This window comes from Mastigoproctus giganteus, chromosome 10 (genome assembly GCF_048544385.1).
Source record: "Mastigoproctus giganteus isolate SK-2022 chromosome 10, ASM4854438v1, whole genome shotgun sequence".
In the NCBI taxonomy this organism is placed as follows: Eukaryota; Metazoa; Arthropoda; class Arachnida; order Uropygi; family Thelyphonidae; genus Mastigoproctus; species Mastigoproctus giganteus.
This window is the reverse complement of record NC_143584.1, coordinates 98,941,256-98,961,998: the sequence shown is the minus strand read 5'-3', so window position 1 is coordinate 98,961,998 and position 20,743 is coordinate 98,941,256. Positions and strand designations below refer to the sequence as shown.

The following is a 20,743-nucleotide window of genomic DNA, read 5'->3' as shown; positions in this document are numbered from 1 at the left end:
CAATTGAACCAGGTTGAAGGTTAACTGCTAGCTTGGAGGATTCACAGACTAATAGATTAATAGTAGCCGCAGGTAGACATGAAAGTGATTCTTGCAATGCTTCTATTGGAATGAGCAGCAGCGTGGAAAGCGAGGTGCTGGGAACTTCAAGGAGACTGTTGGGAGTCATCATGGAACAAGGAAGTACATGGATTGCGTTAGGGTAGCTAAGAATAGGAACAGGTGCATATATACTTGCGTGTGTACCAATGCTAGGAATTTGGTAAATAAATTTGATCAATTTGAGGTGTTGGTCAAAACATCAAAGGCAGATATTGTTGGGATATCAGAGACATGGTGTCACACAGATATAAAGAATGCAGAATTGAAATTTGGGAAGTATAATGTGTACAGATAGGATAAAAAGGGAAAAGTGGTCATGGACAGTGCAGAGTTGAGTCTGTTTGGTGTGACATAAGCACTGGGAAAGCAGAGTTGAGAGTAGGAGTGTGTTATACACCTAATTACTCTGAGTACAACAAACAGCTGTACAGAGAAATAGAGGGGGCCAATAAATCAGTTTGTCTTATAATGGGGGATTTTAACTTCCCAGATATAGATTGGAACTTGTTAGTTGGTCACTCATACACTAGCAAGACTTTTGTGGATTTATTGGATGATTGTTTTCTACAGCAGAGGGAATAATACTCTTAATCTGATTATTCATGCATTAAGAATCTACAGATTCTTAAGGAACTATTACGCTGTTACATTATTACACTGTGATCACTGCGACCTAGTGGTCAGTGCTCACAGTGTAATGTCCACAGTAATGATCACAATATATCCACCTACCTACCAGATCGAACTCTGCTCTTGACCTGTCCATATGTTCCTCATCCATTTACCTAGCCTTGAGTGGACAGTATGACCTTCACAACAGTGATCACTTTCCCATAATTTGCAAAATACAGAGAGATACAAACTATGCCTCCAGCCAACGAATTACGTGGAATTTTCACCGAGCAAACTGGGAACAGTTTTCTAATACCATCCAATTTGATAGCCATTTGATACTTACTACATCTATTAACAATGCTGCTAGGCATATAGTCAAACTACTTGGAGCTGCTGCCACTGCAATACTGAAATCAAATACAGCCACTCCCGACTTACATAAGGGTTGCAGGCGCCTCCGTAGCCAGGTGGGAAGGAGCAGCAGTGCGTAGCACACGCTTCTTGATTAGACCGGGGTTCGAGCCCGTCATCACCAAATATGGAGGATGCGGAAAGGTCAGGGAATGACCACCGCATATCCCGGAGCAATATGGCCTTAGTTGCTAATGCTCCTAAAAACCAAATAACATAACATAACGTAACATAACATAAGGGTTGCATTCTGCGGCACCCTATGTAAGTTGTAATTTCCCTAAATGCTTATGCAGCACTCGAACTATGAACGCTGAATTTGATTGAAGCAAAAAAGAAAAGTTCAACGAACATGTAAATAGAATTATTTATTCAATTTTTTTATCTCATGCATAGGAAAAATTACAGAAGTTTACAAAATTGCAAAAATTTAAAAATTATAAAATTGCAAAAAGAGAGAGGAGACAGGCATAACGTCAGCAAGTTTTACCTTTCAAGCATCATTGCCAGAATTGACTCTCCAACTGATAAGCACATTGCTGCGGAATTTGAGGGCTTTGGAGATTTAGAAGGTTTTTTTTCAACACATCACAAAAATTTTCTCTGCAGCTGCAGAATCGGCACTGGCCACTTCACCACATACTTTAATGTTTTGGAAACCAGTGCGATGCTTGAACCTATTAAACCACCCATTGCTTGTCATAAACTTGGCTTGGGATTTGCCCTACTTATCCTTAATATCTTCATAAATACTTCTTGCTTTTGCTTGAATGGCCATTGGACTCAGGGGCACTTGCTTTTGAATCTGATTTTCCATCCATATTATTAATAGCTTTCCATCTTCAATATAGCACGTGAACGCTGTTTTGTGATTACTGTTGTTCTTAAATGCATTGATCCTTTAACATATTTTTTTATGTGTGCACTGTCCCTTAAAATAGTATTCACTATTTTAAGGGACAGGGCACACAAAGTTTTCATCAATAGATGAAAACTTTGTCCTGCTTCATACTTCTTAATTAATCATCTTCATTTCTAAATCAATTTTGTTTCATTTCATAGCACTGTGCCAGCACTCTTACTTTCCATTGGTCCATTTCCCTTCACCATTGTAATAAGTAAATAGGAATGAAGAGAAGATTCTGAAAATTTATTTGGTTTTTATATGATTGAAAATTTTGGTGAAGGGAAACCATCATTTCGCCCTAATACCGTAATGTAAAAACTCACAGAATTCCAGCTATCGGTATTATCACAAATGCAATAAGATTGAGTTTACTACCCATTTATAAAAGTGTGCGCTAACAGAAAAGCAAATAAACCGGAAATTGCAAGTTGTTTTTATTGTTTTATGGTAGTGAAATCCAGAAATGTTATTGGGTTCACATTGCATTGTTTTTGCAATGCCTCCATTTATTCCTATGGGATGCAAAATACATTTCCACAATTTTTTTAAGTTTGCACCGCCCGGCCAAAAACTTACATGAAGTTGAATTTCCGTAAGTCGAGTATTACGTAAGCCAGGGAGTGCCTGTATTACCAAACAAAGTTATAATGGTTGGCAGACAAGAGATTACTTTCATACCAAAATAAAACAAAATAAAGCCTGGAACATTTTTCGCCGAAATTCTACAACCGAGAACCTTATAAATTTTAAATAACTGAAAGCTGAAGCATGTGGAATTCGTAGGAAAGCAAAACAGGATGCATGGATTCGATTCACTTCTACCATCTACAGAAGCACTCACCCCAGAATAATCTGGAGAAAGATCTGTATCCTCAGTGGAAAGTTTCAACAAACTTCGGCCCCAATCCTGTCTTGGAAAGGAATGGATATTTCTTCTCCGACTGATATTGCAGAGGCATCAGCTGAAACATTCGCTGCCACTTCATCCTCTCTGTCCTATGAAGACTCAAATTTAGATGCAAAAAAAGTCTGTGGAAAAGTATAAAATTAACTTCAAGACAAACCAATCATATTCTTATAAACCTGTTCACTATTACTGAACTCAATGAAGTTCTTCAGAATTCTCGAAATAGTTCTGCTGGACCAGATGGTATTTTCTACAAAATGCTTTGCCACCTAAACTCAAAATCTACACTACTGAAATTTTATAACAGAATCTTTGAAGAGAATGTTTACCCTGATACATGGCATCAGTCAATAGTGGTAGCCATAAAAAACCAGTGAAAGATGCTTCCTTTTCCAATAGTTATCAGCCTGTGTTTAGGAAAGATATTTGACCAGCTGTTTAGGAAAGATACTAGAAAAGATGGTTCACAGGAGACTTGTCTGGATTATTGAAGATCGAGATGCTGTAACACCTCACCAATTTGGTTTCCTCCGTAACAGTTCTACAACTGATGTCCACATCAAAGTCGAAGCTCATATTTGAAACACTTTTGTCAAAAAACAGCACATGGTAATGATAACTTTTGATATTACCAAAGCATTCGACAAACACTAGAGAAATGGAATCCTCCAAGACTTATACCACCTTGTACTGAGAGGCAACCTGCCTAGATTCATTTAGAATTTTCTTCATCTCAGGACCTTTCAAGTAAGATTCCAGAATGAGCTGTCCGAAATTCACACGCAAGAAGAAGGGGTACCTCAGGGATCGATTTTAAGCACAACACTTTTTGCATTGCCTACCAGTAGCATTACTCGAGACATCCCAGCTATGGTGGAAACTTATATGTACATAGACGATCTTCCTATTTCCTGTCAATCATCAAACATGACTACATGACTACAGCTATCAATTAACTGAGAGGAAAACAGCAGCAGTACATTTCTGTAAATTACGATTGCTTCATCCGGAACCTGTATTAAAACCAAAAGGCACAGAAATTCCGATGACAGACTCCATAAGAGTATTTGGTTTAATTTTAGACACCAAACTTAATTTCTTAAGCATATAACCTACCTGCGAACTATGTGCCTTCAGAAATTAAACATCCTTTGTGCAGTATCCTCAACTTCTTGGAGGTGCTAACAGGCAGTCAGTGCTGAATTTATATCATACTCTAATCCGGTCACGATTAGATTATGGAGCTACAGTATATGCTTCAGCTTAAAACAGCATCCTACGGTCTCTGAACACCATCCAACACAGTGTCCTTTGATCCGCACTAGGTGCCTACAGAAACTTTCTTGTACATAGAAGCACATGACCCGCCGCTTTATCTTAGAAGGCAATGCCTACACTGCCAAAATAAGAAGCTTTCCAACTCACCCCTGTTGGGTATACCTCAATGAACCTAGTCCTGCTGGGTTACACATTCAAGGAGTAATACAGAAGTGGAAAATCGATCTCGATAAAATTGCAGAAAGTAGAAATATGCCTTTCCTCCATGGGATAGACGTGATATAGACATTGATCTTTACATCGCTCAGTGTTCAAAAAATACCATTCCACCACTTAATATCAGACAGTTAAATGCCAACTATTCTTTGGCACACATTGGGAAAACTCATAGTCTATATGGATGGCTCCAAATCCCAATCACATGTAGTGGCAGCAGCTGTATTCCCTTCACATATAATCACAAAATCCCTTCCAATTGAGTGCAGCATACTTTCTGCAGAACTATATGCTATCCAGCTTGCATTAAAGGAAATATATCCATATTTTTCACTCTAATATATTCCAATTCATCTCATCCATACTGGGTAAACAACATTCTCTTCATCCTCTCCTACAAGAAATTGCCTTTCTGATCAACCTCTGTGAAAAGGAACGCTCTGAAATAACTCTTTGCTGGATCCCAGGACACTGCAGAATAGAAGGCATTGAAAAATCAGACAATGCAGCTAAGTCAGAACTGCATTGTCTGATTTTAACGTAGAACTGCCAAACAAAACAATGATAGTACCACACACTGATTTTAAGCCAGTCATTATTAGAGAAAGTGAAAATGAATGGGCTCCAGATAGGGAAAAATCAAATCAACAATAAACTACCTGAAATAAAACCTAATGCTGTTGTTGTTGTTATTTGGTTTTTAGGAGCATTAGCAACTAAGGCCATATTGCTCCGGGGATATGCGGTGGATATTCCCTGACCTTCCCGCATTCTCCGTATTTGGTAGTCATAGGCTTGAACCCCGGTCTGATCAAGAAGCGTGTGCTACGCACTGCTGTTCCTGCTTAAAACAGCATCCTACGGTCTCTGAACACCATCCAACACAGTGGTCTTCGATCTGCACTAGGTGCCTACAGAACATTTTTATCATACTTATATCATACCCCTCCCTCTCTGTGTTCAATGCCAAGTTCAGCTTTCATTAAGACACATTCTTTTGGTATGCCCTTGATTCAGAAATTCCAGAGTTTTCAGAGTTTAGGCAATAACCAGAATCCACTTACCCTTCAACAGATCTTAGGTAATTCTGCAAATATAGATGAACTGTTTATTTGGCAAATCCAATTTGATAAACAAATCTAAAAAAATGTTTGATTTACATTAAAAACTTGGAAAGACACATCTTTGTTATTGATGCCCTTGAGTCTTAAAACCCTCAAACAACAACAGCTTCTATATATCTCCCTCCTAATTTCTCTTTCTCCTCAGATGACTTAGAAAACCTAGTAGATCAGCTGCTATCTCCATTCTGCTTACTGGGTGACTTCAATGCTCATTATTCGCTATGGGGATCTCCAAAATTGACAAAAGGGGTAAAATAATAGAATCGCTGCTTGATGCTCATAACCTTATCCTGTTAAACACTGGTGAACCCACCCGTATCCATTTTTCTACTGGATCCATGACTGCAGTAGACCTTTCAATCTGTTCTCTCTCCATATATGCCAATACGGAGTGGTCAGTTCTTGATAACCCACTAAACAGTGATCATCTACCAATTCTTTGCAATATTCAAATATAAGTAGTTCCCACTGCAGCGATCCACTTGGAAATTCCGTAAGACAAGCTGGCATGAATATGCCTCCTAATCCAGTTTGATGATTAGACAGTTCAGATGATTAGTTTGTTATCAATCATATAACAAATCAAAAAAAACTACAAGCTGCAAATTCTGCAATACCTAAATTGTTGCCTGGGAAATGCAAACTCAGCAGATACTGGGTGGAATCAGAAATGCACACAGGCTAAACAGACAAAAAATTGAGAGTGAAATTTGTTTCACAAATTCCCCACAAATGCTATTCTTATTAACTTTAAAAGACTCAAGGCCAAATTCCACCAAATAAGAAGAAAAGCAAAGAAAGCTGCCTGGATAAGTTTTGCTTCCACCATAAATAAACAAAGACATGGACAACACTCATCTGGAAGAAAATCCAAGCACTTAATGGTAAATTGGTGCAGTCTCCAGCCTCAATCCTAAACTGGAAAGGGCAAGAATTGTCTGCTCCAACAGAAATAGCAAACGCGTTAGCTGCATCATTTGCCAGTATATCAGCAGTGTCCACATACAGCCAAACCCTCCAAAAAATTAAGGCATCTGCAGAACAATATAAAATAAACTTTTCTGCTAAGGTATCTCATCCGTACAATCAGCCATTCACTCTAAAGGAACTTTTGGAGTCCCTAAATAAAACCTCTAGTACTGCTGCCAGTCCAGATAGAGTTTGCTATATAATGTTAAAAAAGTTAAATAACAAAGCAATAATTTCCCTGTTGAAATTCTACAACCGAATATATTTAGAAAGTACTTATCTGTACTCCTGGTGTCACTCGGTTGTACTGGCTTTTCCAAAGCCAGATAAGGATTATACCATACTGCATAATTACAGGCTGATATCACTGACTGACTGTTTAGGCAATGTCTAAGAAAAAATGGGCCACAGGCAGCTAACGTGGCTTCTGGAAACAAACAATCTGCTAAACAGAAACCAGTTTGATTTCGGGAAAACCGCTCAACCTTAGATGTCATGATCAAAGTAGAAGCAAACATCCGCAATGCTTTCATAAGGAGATGCCATCTGGTTATGGTCAATCTTGATTTTAAGAAAGCCTTCGATACCACTTGGTGATATGGTATCCTCCAGGTCCTTCGTTTTTTTGGTGTGAGGAGGCAGTTACCCCAATGTTACAAAACTTCCTACACCACAGAACGTTTCAGGTCAGATATAGGAACAGTGTATCCAAATCGTATGAACAAGAGGAGGGTGTACCGCAGGGTTCCACTTCACAATAAGAATTACAAATATGACATGAGGCATACCAAAAACAGTTGAATCGTACATGTTTGCTGACTACCTCATTATCTCTTATCAGTCACAAACTATAAATGCCAGTGAAAGGCAGCTTCAACTATCCGTAGTCACTATAGAATCGCAGGTGCAATGGAATGGCTGTTCCTTAGCAGAAAATAAGTCTACTGCAATTCATTTTCATAAAATACAAAAATTACATCCAGATTCTGAAATATATTTAAAAAACAACCTGATTCCTCTTACTAATAATTTTTGTGTATTGGTTCTCTACCTAGACAATAAACTTAGCTTTTCCAATCATATAGCCTACCTTAGAACAGCCTGTCTAAAGAAAATATACATCTTAAGAGCTGTCTCCTCTAACTGCTGTGGTGCTGTTAGACACTCCCTCTTACATCTTTATGATACTTTAATCCAGTCCCGCTTAGATTGCGGATCACCTATCTATCACTCTGCAAGAAACAGTTCCTTGTTACGTCTGAATGCTATTCAACATAGTGCCCTAAGGATAGCCACGGAAGCCTTCAGAACATCTCTAGTCCACAGCCTGTATATTGAGGCAAATGAATCCCCATTGCACCTCAGACGAAAATCCTTACTATGTAGCTGTGCTGCAAAAATTAAAAGTGTTCCATCTCATGCTAGCTGGGAATACCTGTTTGATCCTCAATATGTAATGCTATACCATAATAAACCTAATGAAAACTGCCCTGTGGGTATTAGATTGCAAGAACTGATGCTTAGTGGAAATATGAACTTCCAGCATATCCTCAAAGACGTTGCTCCTCGTGAGCTTCCCTGGGTTCAGTACTCACCTCTTTGTGATAATTTCTTTCTTAGCTGGAGAAAAGGGGCTACCCATCAAACAACAACTTCCAGCAGCTCCATGAAGTCCATGCCTAAGAAAACTCAGAGAAACTTCATATTTATATAGATGACTGCAAAACAGATGAAGCTGTGGGTGCTGCAGCAATTTGTTCTGCTTTTCAATAGCTGTCTCCTCTAACATAATGCATTATCTATACTGCAGAATTGTATGCAATAAAACTAGCTCTAGATAATATAACCTAGCAGCAATTCAAGCAAGTTCTTATATACACAGACTCCCTAACTGCAGTCACTGCCATTCAATCTACTACTTCTTTCCCACATCCCATTCTGAAACAGATACGGTCTCAATTATACAAAGGGTACTAGGAAAGTTTTGCAATACAGCTTTGTTTATTTAATTTTTTCGAAGTAATTTCCTCTACATTCAATACACCTCTCCATCCTCCGAAACCAATCTTTAAACCAGTTCTGCCAAGTTTCACTAGGGAGTAAAGCACACTCGTTGTCCCAAGCCCGTAGAAGGTCCTCATCACTGGAAAACCGCCTCCCTTTTAGCTTCATTTATCAAATAATCTAATATAAATATTAGATAAATCTTCATTTATCTAATATCAAACATCTAACCAGTTTGTCATCCTTCTGGATCCCTGGGCATGTAGTCTTCCCAGGAATTGAAAGTGCAGATAGTACTGCTAAACATCCTAACAGTGAATCATTCTGCCATCTAAAATCCCATACATTGATTATAAACAGCATGTAGGCTTCAATGGTCTGAACTGTGGCAAACACAAGTCAATAATAAACTATTTCACCTTAAAAAGGACCGTCAAATGTGGACTTATAGTTTCAGGAAAAGCAGGCGAGGAGAAGTAATTTTGGCAAGACTCCGTATTGGTCATTCTTTTACAATTCATCTGTTCTTGCTTATGGGAGAAAACTCACCTTAATGTCCCTTCTGTCAAACCCAGTAACAATCAAACATATCCTAATAGAATGCTCTAAATACTCAAGTAACTGGAAATCCAATTTTTATTCTCTATCCAATTTGCAGAAACCTTTAACTTTACTACGCATACTTGGCAATAATGCAAATTTTGAAGCACTGTTTAAATACTTGAAAAGCATAAATATATATAATTGCCTCTTATAACCATAATATTAGACTCAGTCCTAAGTTAATAATGAAAAGGCACAATATGGCCCAGGAGGCCCTTATGCCAAAAAACCCACAACAGCAACTGAAATTTAACATTGACAAATGCAAAGTGTTGCATATGGGTAGTTACTACTACCCATATGCAACCCATATGTTACCCCAGAGTAACATATCGATTGTGTGGTATGTTACTCTGGGGTTACTCAGGGTAGTGGAGAATGAAAAAGATCTGGTGGTAATTTTGCAGTCGGAAATGAAGTTTTTCTGAACAGTGCAGACAGGCTGCAAGAGTAGCTCTTGGGGTCTTGTCAATGATATATAGGAATTTTGCTAGCAGAGATAATGAGTTGATTATCTCTTTGTGTATAAGGCAATGGTTTTGCCAGACTTTGAGTACTGCATACAGGTCAGGAGGCGTCATTTTAGAAAGGATGCAGAGTTATTTGAGCATGTACAGAGAAGGGCAGCAAGATTGGTGAGGGGGAACGAAGGGGGTTCTCTTACCAAGAAATGCTTAAGTTCTCAAAATGAAGCATCTGGAGACGAGGCACCTGTGAAGTGATGATTGAGGTGTATAAGGCCTTGAATGGTTTGATCAAGCTCATTGCTGATAGGATTCTTCCTCTTTCTCAGATAGGCGCCTCTGTAGCCAGGTGGGAAGGAGCAGCAGTGCGCAGCACACGCTTCTTGATTAGACCGGGGTTCGAGCCCGTCACCACCAAATACGGAGGATGCGGAAAGGTCAGGGAATGACCACCGCATATCCCGGAGCAATATGGCCTTAGTTGCTAATGCTCCTAAAAACCAAATAACAACAACAACAACTTTCTCAGATTCTGCACCTGAGGGGGGGGGGGTAACTTCAAATTGAGGAAAAACAGTTATAGAATAGATGTGTGGAAATTTGCCCTTAGCCAGGGAGTGGTTGATTGCTGGGACAAACTTCCATTTGTCGTTGTGGAAGTCGATAGCTTTAATAAATTCAAGGCTGGACTGGGCAAACTTTTAGAGTTAACGGATGGGCAAAATGGGAAGTTTTTTTTTTTTTTTTTGGCTAATGCTATATAAGCTTGCTTTTTTGCATCATATGCCTCTACTAATGCAGTAATGCTTGCAGTGTATCTTGCACTCACCTCGAGAATTGTTGTTTGTTGTCACAACAGCCGATGTTGACAAGATGTTCTGAGGGTAGCAACACTTTTCAAATGAACAGGATGAGAAAGATAGGGAAACAAGCCTAAATAATTTCAAGGTTTGTCAGTGCTATAAACTATACAAGAGACACTTAGTTTTAACTGAGTGGTATCATGGGTGTTGTCAATAAAATGGCTGAATTTGAACTCATTAGGAAAGCTAATGCTGACATAATAAGGCTAACAGAAATGTCGTCCCACCCAGAAATTGGGGATTTTGCAAGAAATTTCTCTCTCTCTTCTTCATGGCTGTAGTTAAAATAAATTCTATGAAGAATTAGGCAAATTATATGAGGGGATGAACACTTGCGGAGGGGTTTGGAGGGGGGGGGGATGCTTTATTAGCCTGCTTTTTTGCATCATATGCCACTACTACTAATAGTATACTATTAGTAATATACTAATTAGTATATACAAATAAATATACAAATTAGTAAGTTTTTTGTCCCTTAGAAAGTGAAGGGTAATTTAAATAACCTCTACTACTACTAACATGAGTGAGATCTGAGAGGATTTTGCACTGACTTGTTGTTTTTACTTAATTGTTAATTGTTAATTAGATTTGTAATGTGATCAGTATTACAAGTGTAATTAGCATTAAATTTTAATGCTAAAAACAGTATATATATATATATAAATCCAATGTTGAGGCTAGATGGTGATGTGAAGGTGGATAATTATCAGCCTTTAGCAAGATACTATAACAAAATCTAGCCAAATTATTTATGTGGCCTGAAAATAGCAATTATTAGTAATGGAAAAATAATGCAAAGACCAAGCTTATGTAGAATCAGGGGGGGAAAAAAACCCTTTTTGTCCAGCCCTACTAATAATTTTTTTACCTTTCCTTAAATTTATTCAAATTACTCACTACTTCCACAACATCAGATGGAAATTTGTTTCAGAGCCAATTACTTGAAGTAACTTTTTGCACACCTATCCTGCAAATATCCATTTACGTTATTGTTCCTGAATGTATGTGTCTCATCCTAGAAATAATAAGGCTGCCATCAGCATTTAGTTCACTCAATCTGTTTACAGCCTTAAACACTTTTAGTCAAAACAGTCTTCATGCAAGTGCTTATATTCCAGAACTGTAATTTACATAAATCTCCTTAATAAATAAATCTCATAAAAGTCTTTCCTGGTAAAAGTATCCTTTTTTTGCCCCTTGGCTAATAGTAGTAGTGGCATGTGATGCAAGAAAGCAAGTGTATGAGCTTATGCAGCATCAGTCCAAAAAAAAAAAAAAAAATTTACACCATTCCCTCCAAATGCCTGTCCAGTTCCTCCTTAAGTTTATTTAACCTATCAACTTCCACAACGACAGATGGAAGTTTGTTCCAGCAATTAACCAAACCACCCGCTGGCTAAAGGCAAATTTCCGCATATCTATTCTACAGCTGTCTTTTCTTAATTTGAATTTATGCCCCCTTGGGTTCGTAATCTGAACAAGTGGAAGGATCCCATCAGAACTCGTGTGCTCAACACATTCAAGGCCTTATACACCTCAATCAGATCACCATGCAGGTGCCTAGTCTCCAGCCACTGCAATTTGCAGAACTTAAGCCTTTTTTCGTAAGAGCACCCCTTTGTTCCATTCACTAATCTTGTTGCCCTTCTCTGTACTCGTTCCAGCATCTCTCCATCCTTCTTGAAATGAGGCCTCCAGAACTGTATACAGTACTCTAGGTGTGGTCTGACACAAGTTGATACAAGGGAATAATCACCTCCTTCTCCCTGCTAGCAAAATTCCTATATGTCATTGACAAAACCCATGACCTGCCCTGGCAGCCTGTCTGCATTGCTCAGAAAACTTCATATCTGACTGCACAATTACTCCCAGGTCTTTTTCATGTTTACCACTTTAAGTGTAGTACCACACAGTTGGTACATTTCTCTGGGGTTACTTCTACCCATATGCAGTACTTTACATTTGTCAAGGTTAAACTTCAGTTGCCACTTCTTAGCCCATCTGCCCAAATTATCTAGATCCTTTTGCAGTAGCACACTGCCATTACTGTCATTAAAAACCCTGCCAACCTTTGTATCATCTGCAAACTTCGACACGAAGCCTGATATACCTTCATCAATATCATTGATAAATATACAAAACAACAGTGGACCTAACGCTGAACCCTGTGGGACTCCACTAATAACCAAGAAGAGCAGCACCCATTAATTACCACCCTCTGTCTTCTCCCACTCAACCATCCTTTTATCCATTGTAGCAACTTACCCTTAATACCATTCTGCTCCAATTTGTACAATAGTCTTCCATGCACAATAGTAATCTTGTTACTCTTTTCTGCACTCATTTCAACAGACCCACATCTTTCCTAAATTTAGGCTTTCAGACCTGTATGCAATACTTAAGGTGAAGCCTGACTACTTCCTTGTATATAGTGTTAATTGTAATGCGGCTCCGGGGTGATATCCTTTAACTCTGCTAATGGGATGATGACCTCCTTGCCACTGTTGGAAATTTTTTTTTTATCATTGATGCACACCATGAACTGCACTAGCAGCCCATCTGCACTGCTAACACAACTTTATGACTTTGTTTACCAATAGGTATATTTAATTCGTCATCACCTTGAGTTTGATACTTCCCAATTTATATGTTATTCTGGGATTATTGCCACTCCAATGCAATCTTTCATGTTCATGTATCAATTTTAAACCTCAGTTGCCCTTTTCATTTCCTCTATAAGTTTATCTGGTTCTTTTTAGAACAGCATACACCTTGCAAACTTTTGTGTCATCAGCAAATTTAGATATTAAACCTTTTCTTTTTTTCTTTCATAATTAAAACCCAAAACACTAATGGTATTAAAATCTATATTACTTAATATACTATGAATGGGTTAAAGGCTGATAAGATAAGGTTAATTGTTAATATTAGACTGCCCCCTCCTTGTTCCAGAAGCTCTATACCCTTCCTAAAAGGAGGCCTCCAGACCTGTATGCAGTACTCAAGATGTGGCCTGACCATTTCCTTATACAATAGGATAATCCCTGCTAGCAAAGTTTCTGTATATCATTGGCAAGACCCCGTGAGCTGTCCTGGCAGCCTGTCTGCACTGCAATTATCGCCATGTCTTTTTCATTTTTCACTACCTTCAGTGTAGTATCACACAGTTGCATTATTCTGGGATAACTACAAAGGGTACTAGGAAAGTTTTGCAATACAGCTTTGTTTATTTAATTTTTTCAAAGTAATTTCCTCTACATTCAATACACCTCACCATCCTCCGAAACCAATCTTTAAACCAGTTCTGCCAAGTTTCACTAGGGAGTAAAGCACACTCGTTGTCCCAAGCCCGTAGAAGGTCCTGATCACTGGAAAACCGCCTCCCTTTTAGCTTCATTTTCACATGCGGGAACAGTGCAGAGTCGCAGGGAGCAAGGTCTGGACTGTAGGGAGGGTGCTCGAGAAGTTTCAGTCCTGTCGTGGTCAAATATTCGGTGCAGGCTTTGGCGCGGTGAGCTGCAGCATTATCGTGATGGAGGTACCAGGTGTCCATTCTTGACTTTGGCCGCAGGTTCTTCATAGATCCAATGACTTTAGGCATTGTTCAGTATACCACTTAGCTGTGACTGTCTTCTGCATGTCCAAAACGACACATTCCACAATTCCACTCGATTTGAAAAATACAGCTATCATTTTCTTCTTTACAGATTGGGATTTTCTGACAATTATGGGTGTCGTCATCATCAAAGACCCAAACTTTGTTTTGAGCCTTGGTCGGCAGATCGTAATAGTACAGCCAAGTCTCGTCACCTGTCACGATGTTGTTCACATACCGAGATTGTCCCTTATCAAACTTTTTTAACATCTCCCAGCACCAAGTCACACGTCGTGTCATCTGCTCTTCAGTCAGTTGATGCGGCACCCAGAGAGAACAAAGTTTCTTCACGTGCAAATGATCTTGCAGAAACGAACAAATTGCTGGTGCATTTAGGCCCAAAGTATCCTCTATCTGTTGGTAGGTCACTCGCCTGTTTTCGTCAAGCATTTTCCTCACAACAGTAACGTTTTCCTCCGTAACTGACGTTCGTGGCCTTCCCGGCCTCTCAGAATCCTCCAGAGTGAAATTTCCCCTTTGGAATTCTCTATACCACCTGAATATCGTTGTACGATGTGGACAATCATCATCTAGTGCAAGAGTCATTTCTTCTAAGCACTGGTCTATGGTTAAACCACGCACGAAATTATGCTACCGCAAAACTGTCCTTATCTCATTTCGTGACCACGATGCCATCGCAAGCACTTTACACTCTCACTACTAATGAATAACTGAGCCCATCGACTTGGCGCGGCGGCTACTATGCATGTATGAACATGTCTCAACATGCAGCTTCCTGTGATTCATTGTTGCGTCATATTGCAAAACTTTCCTAGTACCCTTTGTACTACCCATATGCAATTCCTTGCATTTGTAAATGTTAAGCCTTCAGTTGTCATTTCTCAGCCCATCTGCTTAATTTATCTATATCTTTTGCAGCAGTATACTTTCATTAACCACCTTTTGTATCCTCTCCAAAAGTACACATTAAGCCTGATATGACCTCATCAATATCATTAATAAATACAGAAACAATGGGCCAACCACCGAACCCAGGGGGACTTCACTAACGACATTAGTCCACAAAGAACAGTGTCCATTGATAACCATTTGGCTTCTACTCAGCCATCCCTTTTTATGATGTGTTTAGGCTGAGAGAGAGAGAAAGAGAGAGAGATAGGAGGAGGTTATGGTGATCCCAGTAAACATGCATGACATTGTCTTGAAATCTGAGTTCACTTGAAGATGATTATGGCAACAATAAAGTCTTCTTTGTGTGCAATTATACAGTATTATTAGAGTTTTAGAATGATTAAGTTTAGTTTTCTTCTCACATCAGAAAGTTACTTGGATATTGTTATTATTTAAGGAATTGGTGGTGGTTATTCGAGAAGTTTACTCTTAATGCACAGCAAGGTTTTTTTTTTTTTTTTTTTCAAACTGAAAGGTAGAGTGCTGTTATCAGCAAACTGTGAACAGCATTTTCATTTATTAGAACAAAATTTGTTACTCTATGAAAGTAATAACTTTCTGATAATGGTCGGCACCTCTGTGGACAGGTGGGCAGGAGCAGCAGTGTTTAGCACACACTTCTTGATTAGACCGTGGTTCAAGCCCATGACCACAAAATACGGAGGATACGGAAAGGTCAGGGAATGACCACCGCATATCCCCTGAGAAATATGGCCTTAGTTGCTAATAGTAGTAGTAGTGTCATGTGATGCAAGAAAGCAAGTGTATGAGCTTATGCAGCATTAGCCAAAAAAAAAAAAAAAAAAATCACACCATTCCCTCCAAATGCCTGTCCAGTTCCTCCTTAAATTTATTTAACCTATCAACTTCCACAACAACAGATGAAAGTTTGTTTAAGCAGTTAACCACCCACTGGCTAAAGGCAAATTTCCGCACATCTATTCTACCTCTGTCTTTTCTTAATTTGAATTTATGCCCCCTTAGGTTCGTAATCTGAACAAGTGGAGGGATCCCATCAGAATTCAGCATGCTCAACCCATTCAAGACCTTATACACCTCAATCAGATCACCGCGTGGGTGCCTAGTCTCCAGCCTCTGCAATTTGCAGAACTTAAGCCTCTCTTGGTAAGAGGATATCTTCATTCCCCTCACCAATCTTGTTGCTCTTCTCTGTACATGCTCAAGCAAATCTACATCCTTCCTAAAATGAGGCCTCCAGACCTGTACGCAGTACTCAAGGCGTGGCCTGACCATTGCCTTATACAGAGGGACAATCACCTCCTTTTCCCTGCTAGCAAAATTCCTATATATCATTGACCAAACCCCATGACCTGCCCTGGCAGCCTGTCTGCACTGCCCAGAAAACTTCATATCTGACTGCACAATTACTCCCAGGTTTTTTTCATTTTTTACCACCTTAAGGGTAGTACCACACTGTTGGTAGTACATTTCTGTGAGGTTACTTCTACCCCTATTGCAGTATGGGTAGAAGACTTTGCATTTGTCAAGGTTAAACTACAGTTGCCACTTCTTAGTCCATCTGCCCAGTCCGTGGGGACCTCCCATGAGTCCAAGGATGCTCTCATAAATATGGCTAAGGGTTTGCTTAGTTGCTTTGCCGCCTCCTTTAATATAACTGGATAGATCCCATCCACCCCAGGTGCCTTTCTTATGTTTAACTTTAACAATTTCTCCTCCACTTTGCTCTCAGTTATTACAAAATCATTAAGGACCCTGCTACAATTTGATAACCTTCTGCCATTTTCAAACCTTAATAACTCCTCATGTGTGAATGTAGATGCAAAATACTCATTCAGTTTGCTTGCTATCTGAGCAGGATTATCAACAGTTGAACCATCGATATCAAGCGGACCAATCAGATTCATCCCCTTCCTTTTAGAGTTTATATAAGTAAAGAAATCCTTGCTGTTTTTCTTAGCAACTTTTCCCAAAGATTTCTCGTAATCTGCCTTCGCCTGCCTAACCTCCTTTGTGACCTGATTACAGACTAGCTTATATCTGCCATAGGCTTCTGAGTCGCTTGATAATTTATATGCATCCCATGCATTTTTCTTCCCTGTCACGAGTCTCATTAGTTCATTTGATAACCATTTAGGCCTAAACCTTGAACAATATTTCTTAATAGGTATGAAACTTTTAGTAGCATCCACGATTAATTCCTTGAATGTTTCCCACTTAGAATTTACTGTTGGTAACATTATTAGTTGATCCCACTACAGAATTTAAAAACAGTCTGAGACCACTGTACTCACCTTTATGGAAGCAAAAAAACCCTTTCCTTTACCCCTGATGGTAATTATATCTTTAAGTAAATCCCACATCAGTATACTGTGATCACTGCCACCTAGTGGTTCCTTTATATGCAAATTCTTAATACTTAAATAATAACTGCCGATAACCAGATCAAGAGTATTACTCTCTCTTGAACATGCTGCTGCAGAAAACAATCATCCAACAAATCCTCAAAAGTCTTACTAGTGTGTGAGTGACCAACCCACAAGTTCCAGTCAATATCTGGGAAGTTAAAATCCCCCATTATAAGACATTCTGATTTACTAGCCCACTCTATTTCTCTGTACAATTGTTCATTGTACTCATTTGAGTCATTAGGCCTATAAAACACTCCTACTCTTATTTTTGCTTTCGCAGTGCTTATATCACACCAAACTGACTCAACAGTGCACTGTTCCTCTATAGCAACTGGATGCACTTCTCCCTTCCTATCTTGTCTATACTTTCTGTACACATTGTACTCCCCAAATTCCAGTTCTGCATTCCTTATACCTGTGTGACACCACGTCTCTGCTATCCCAACAATATCCGCCTTTGATGTCTTGACCAACACTTCAAATTCATCAAATTTATTTACTATACTTCTAGCATTGGTATACATGCAAGTATACATGTACCTATCCTTATTATTAGTTACCCTAACACATCCCATATACCCACCTGTTTCACAATGACTGCCATCGGTCCCTGTAACCCCCCAGCACCCCTCGCTCCAGGTCGCTACTTATTCTAATAGAAGTTGTGCAAGAATCACCTTCACCTCTGCCTTTGGCTACTTTTAACCTTTTAGTCTTGTGAATCCCCCCCCCAAGCTAGCAGTTTTCTGACCCATCTAACACTACCTCAATAGCATCAGCAAATATTCTTGCACCCTTTCTATTTAAGTGTATCCCATCCCTGTAGAAGCAGTCTCTCCTGTTAACAAGCACAGACCATGCTGAAAAAAATTCTACCCTTGAGCCTTGCACATTCCCTCCTATCGTGTCTGTGCAGAATTGCAGACACTTTCAAATTTAACCCTGACCCATGACTTTTTTGCAACACTGACCCGTACTTGTTAAGTAAATCTGCAGGTCTCCTACTCTTAATGTCATTGGTGCCAACGTGTATATCACCTTTTGTGCCCTTAAAAGATGATATATGCTTTACAACATCATCAACTTTTGTCCCTTGCAGACATACCCTAGTCCTGTTCCATCTATCCTTTTTACACAATAACTAGTTCCTTTGGGACCAGTGCATTCTGCCTTGGAGATTGCCGCTTTGTTACCTGATGCCCAGGAGTGAGTTCTGGCGTTGAGTTGGGCAGCTGAGAGCTTGACGGGCCCCTCATATTAATTTCTTCAAGGGCATCTAGCCTACACCTCAAGCTCTCATAGACGCCCAGTAGAACGCTGAGTTGATCCCTAATTTCTAAACACTCTCTGCACCTGGCACACACAAAGACATCCTCCTTGGCTAGATCATGTTCTGTTCCAGAGAGTTCAGCAAACATTTCACAAGTTGCACATTTTTTTAGGCTGTGATGCATTGGAGAATTTTCCCCCTCAGTTCTCTCCCGAGTCACAGCACTCCTGCCACTTTGTGCCCTTTGCTTTGCTGCTCTAGTCTATGGAATGATATTTTAAATTAATAAGATCAATAAATTTAATTAATTAATTGTCTATGCTACGCTATCTAATAGAATCCTAAATGCAGTGATGTGTATTACACTTTATAATTATGTTAGAGCTGCCTAGTTACCACAATTAAAAATTTGAATTCCCTACTACTCTATACAAAAACAATGGCTGCAAGATTCGAACGAAATAACAGTTTTTACGTATATTACGTAGTAATCTACAAAAACTCTATCTAAATTAAAAATAAAAATAACCAGCATAACAATAACTGTAAGACTACTTATATAGTACAATACAAAATAACAATTAGGTAAATGAAAAGGCAAACATTTATTGCTTTTTCGGAGCCTGTAATTCACAGCTGTAGTTTTTAAAGAGAGTCAGTGCCCTCTCTCCTAATGCTCCTAAAAACCAAATAACAAACAAACAAACTGATAATGGTGTCAGATACTTTCTAATAATGGCCAACACCATTGTAGTCACCTTTATGAAAGCAATAGCCCTTCCCCTTTGTCCTTGACAGTAATTACATTATTCAGTAAATTCACATCAGTACACTGTGTCGCTACCACCTAGGGATGCTTTTAAGAATCAAATCAAGAGTCTTGCTTGCTTTCTCTTGATGCTTCTCTAGCATGCTATGGAAAACAGTAATCCAGAAAATTCACAAATGCTTTGCTATTGTGTGCCTGACCAACCTACAAAGTTCCAGTGAACATCTCAAAAATTAAATACAATATGATTTTCTGGCTTGCTATATTTTATCTGTACGTTTACTGGTTCGGTATATTCATTATTAGGCCCATAATACACTCCTACCATCATTTTTGTTTTCTCAGAGCTTGTGTCACACCAAACTGACTCATCATTGCATTGGTGGCCACTCATGTCATCTAGATGCACTGCCCTAATTAAATTTTGTGCTTATTAACTAAGAGCATTACCTCCCCTTCCTGTCCTGTTTTCTTGTAAACATGTGTTCTCTGTAAACAGAGAGCACAATATCAGTAAAGCTCATATCCTCCATATATAATACATTCAAATTTACTGGCTCACTCTAGAAGGAATTCCTAAAGAATGCAATGAAAAGCAGCAAAGACTTCCTTCCTTCCCTTCTACTGTTTTCTTACGTAAACAGTAGAAGGGAAGGGAATCAAATTGGTCCGCTAGATATGGATTGATTAAATGTTGATGATCCTGCTTAGGTTGCAGACAAACTGATTGGCTATTTTGCATTGGCACTTACACCTGAGAAGTTTTTTAGTGATGGAGATGGTTGAAACAAGAAATTCTGCTAGGGAGCTGAATTATTATATGATAACTGAAAGTTAAGTTGAGGAGATATTAAAGTAAATATAAAAAGGGAAGAGTAGTATCAGTGGATACTACTCTTCTTGGACCAATCTTATTAAGTGCTCCCCAAGGTTCAGTATTGTGCCCACTGTTGTTTTCTATTTATTAACAATGTTGAAAGCACATTGGGCTTAATGTCTAAGGTTGCAGATGGTACGAAGAAAAATAATGAGAAAGACCTAGGTGTAATTATGCAGAGAGATATGAAGAGTTCTCTGTGTAGTGCCGATATGCTCCCACGACAACTCGTGGTTTTATCGGTGATATTTGCCATTGTACAAGGCTGTTAGGCCATGTCTTGAGTACTGCATACAGATCTGGAAGCCTTATTTTAGGAAGAATGTGAATCCACTGGAACAGGTGCAGATAAATATAACAAGATTGGTGAGGACGAAAAGGGTGCTTGTTCTTAATCAAGAATGGCT

General features: G+C 39.0%; 1 protein-coding gene across 4 annotated transcripts in view; it reads left to right on the top strand.

Annotated features, from left to right (window-relative positions):
• Opa1 (Opa1 mitochondrial dynamin like GTPase) overlaps positions 1-20,743 on the top strand; it is a 648,761-nt gene that overhangs the window by 251,704 nt on the left and 376,314 nt on the right. The gene's annotated exons all lie outside the window — the stretch shown is intronic.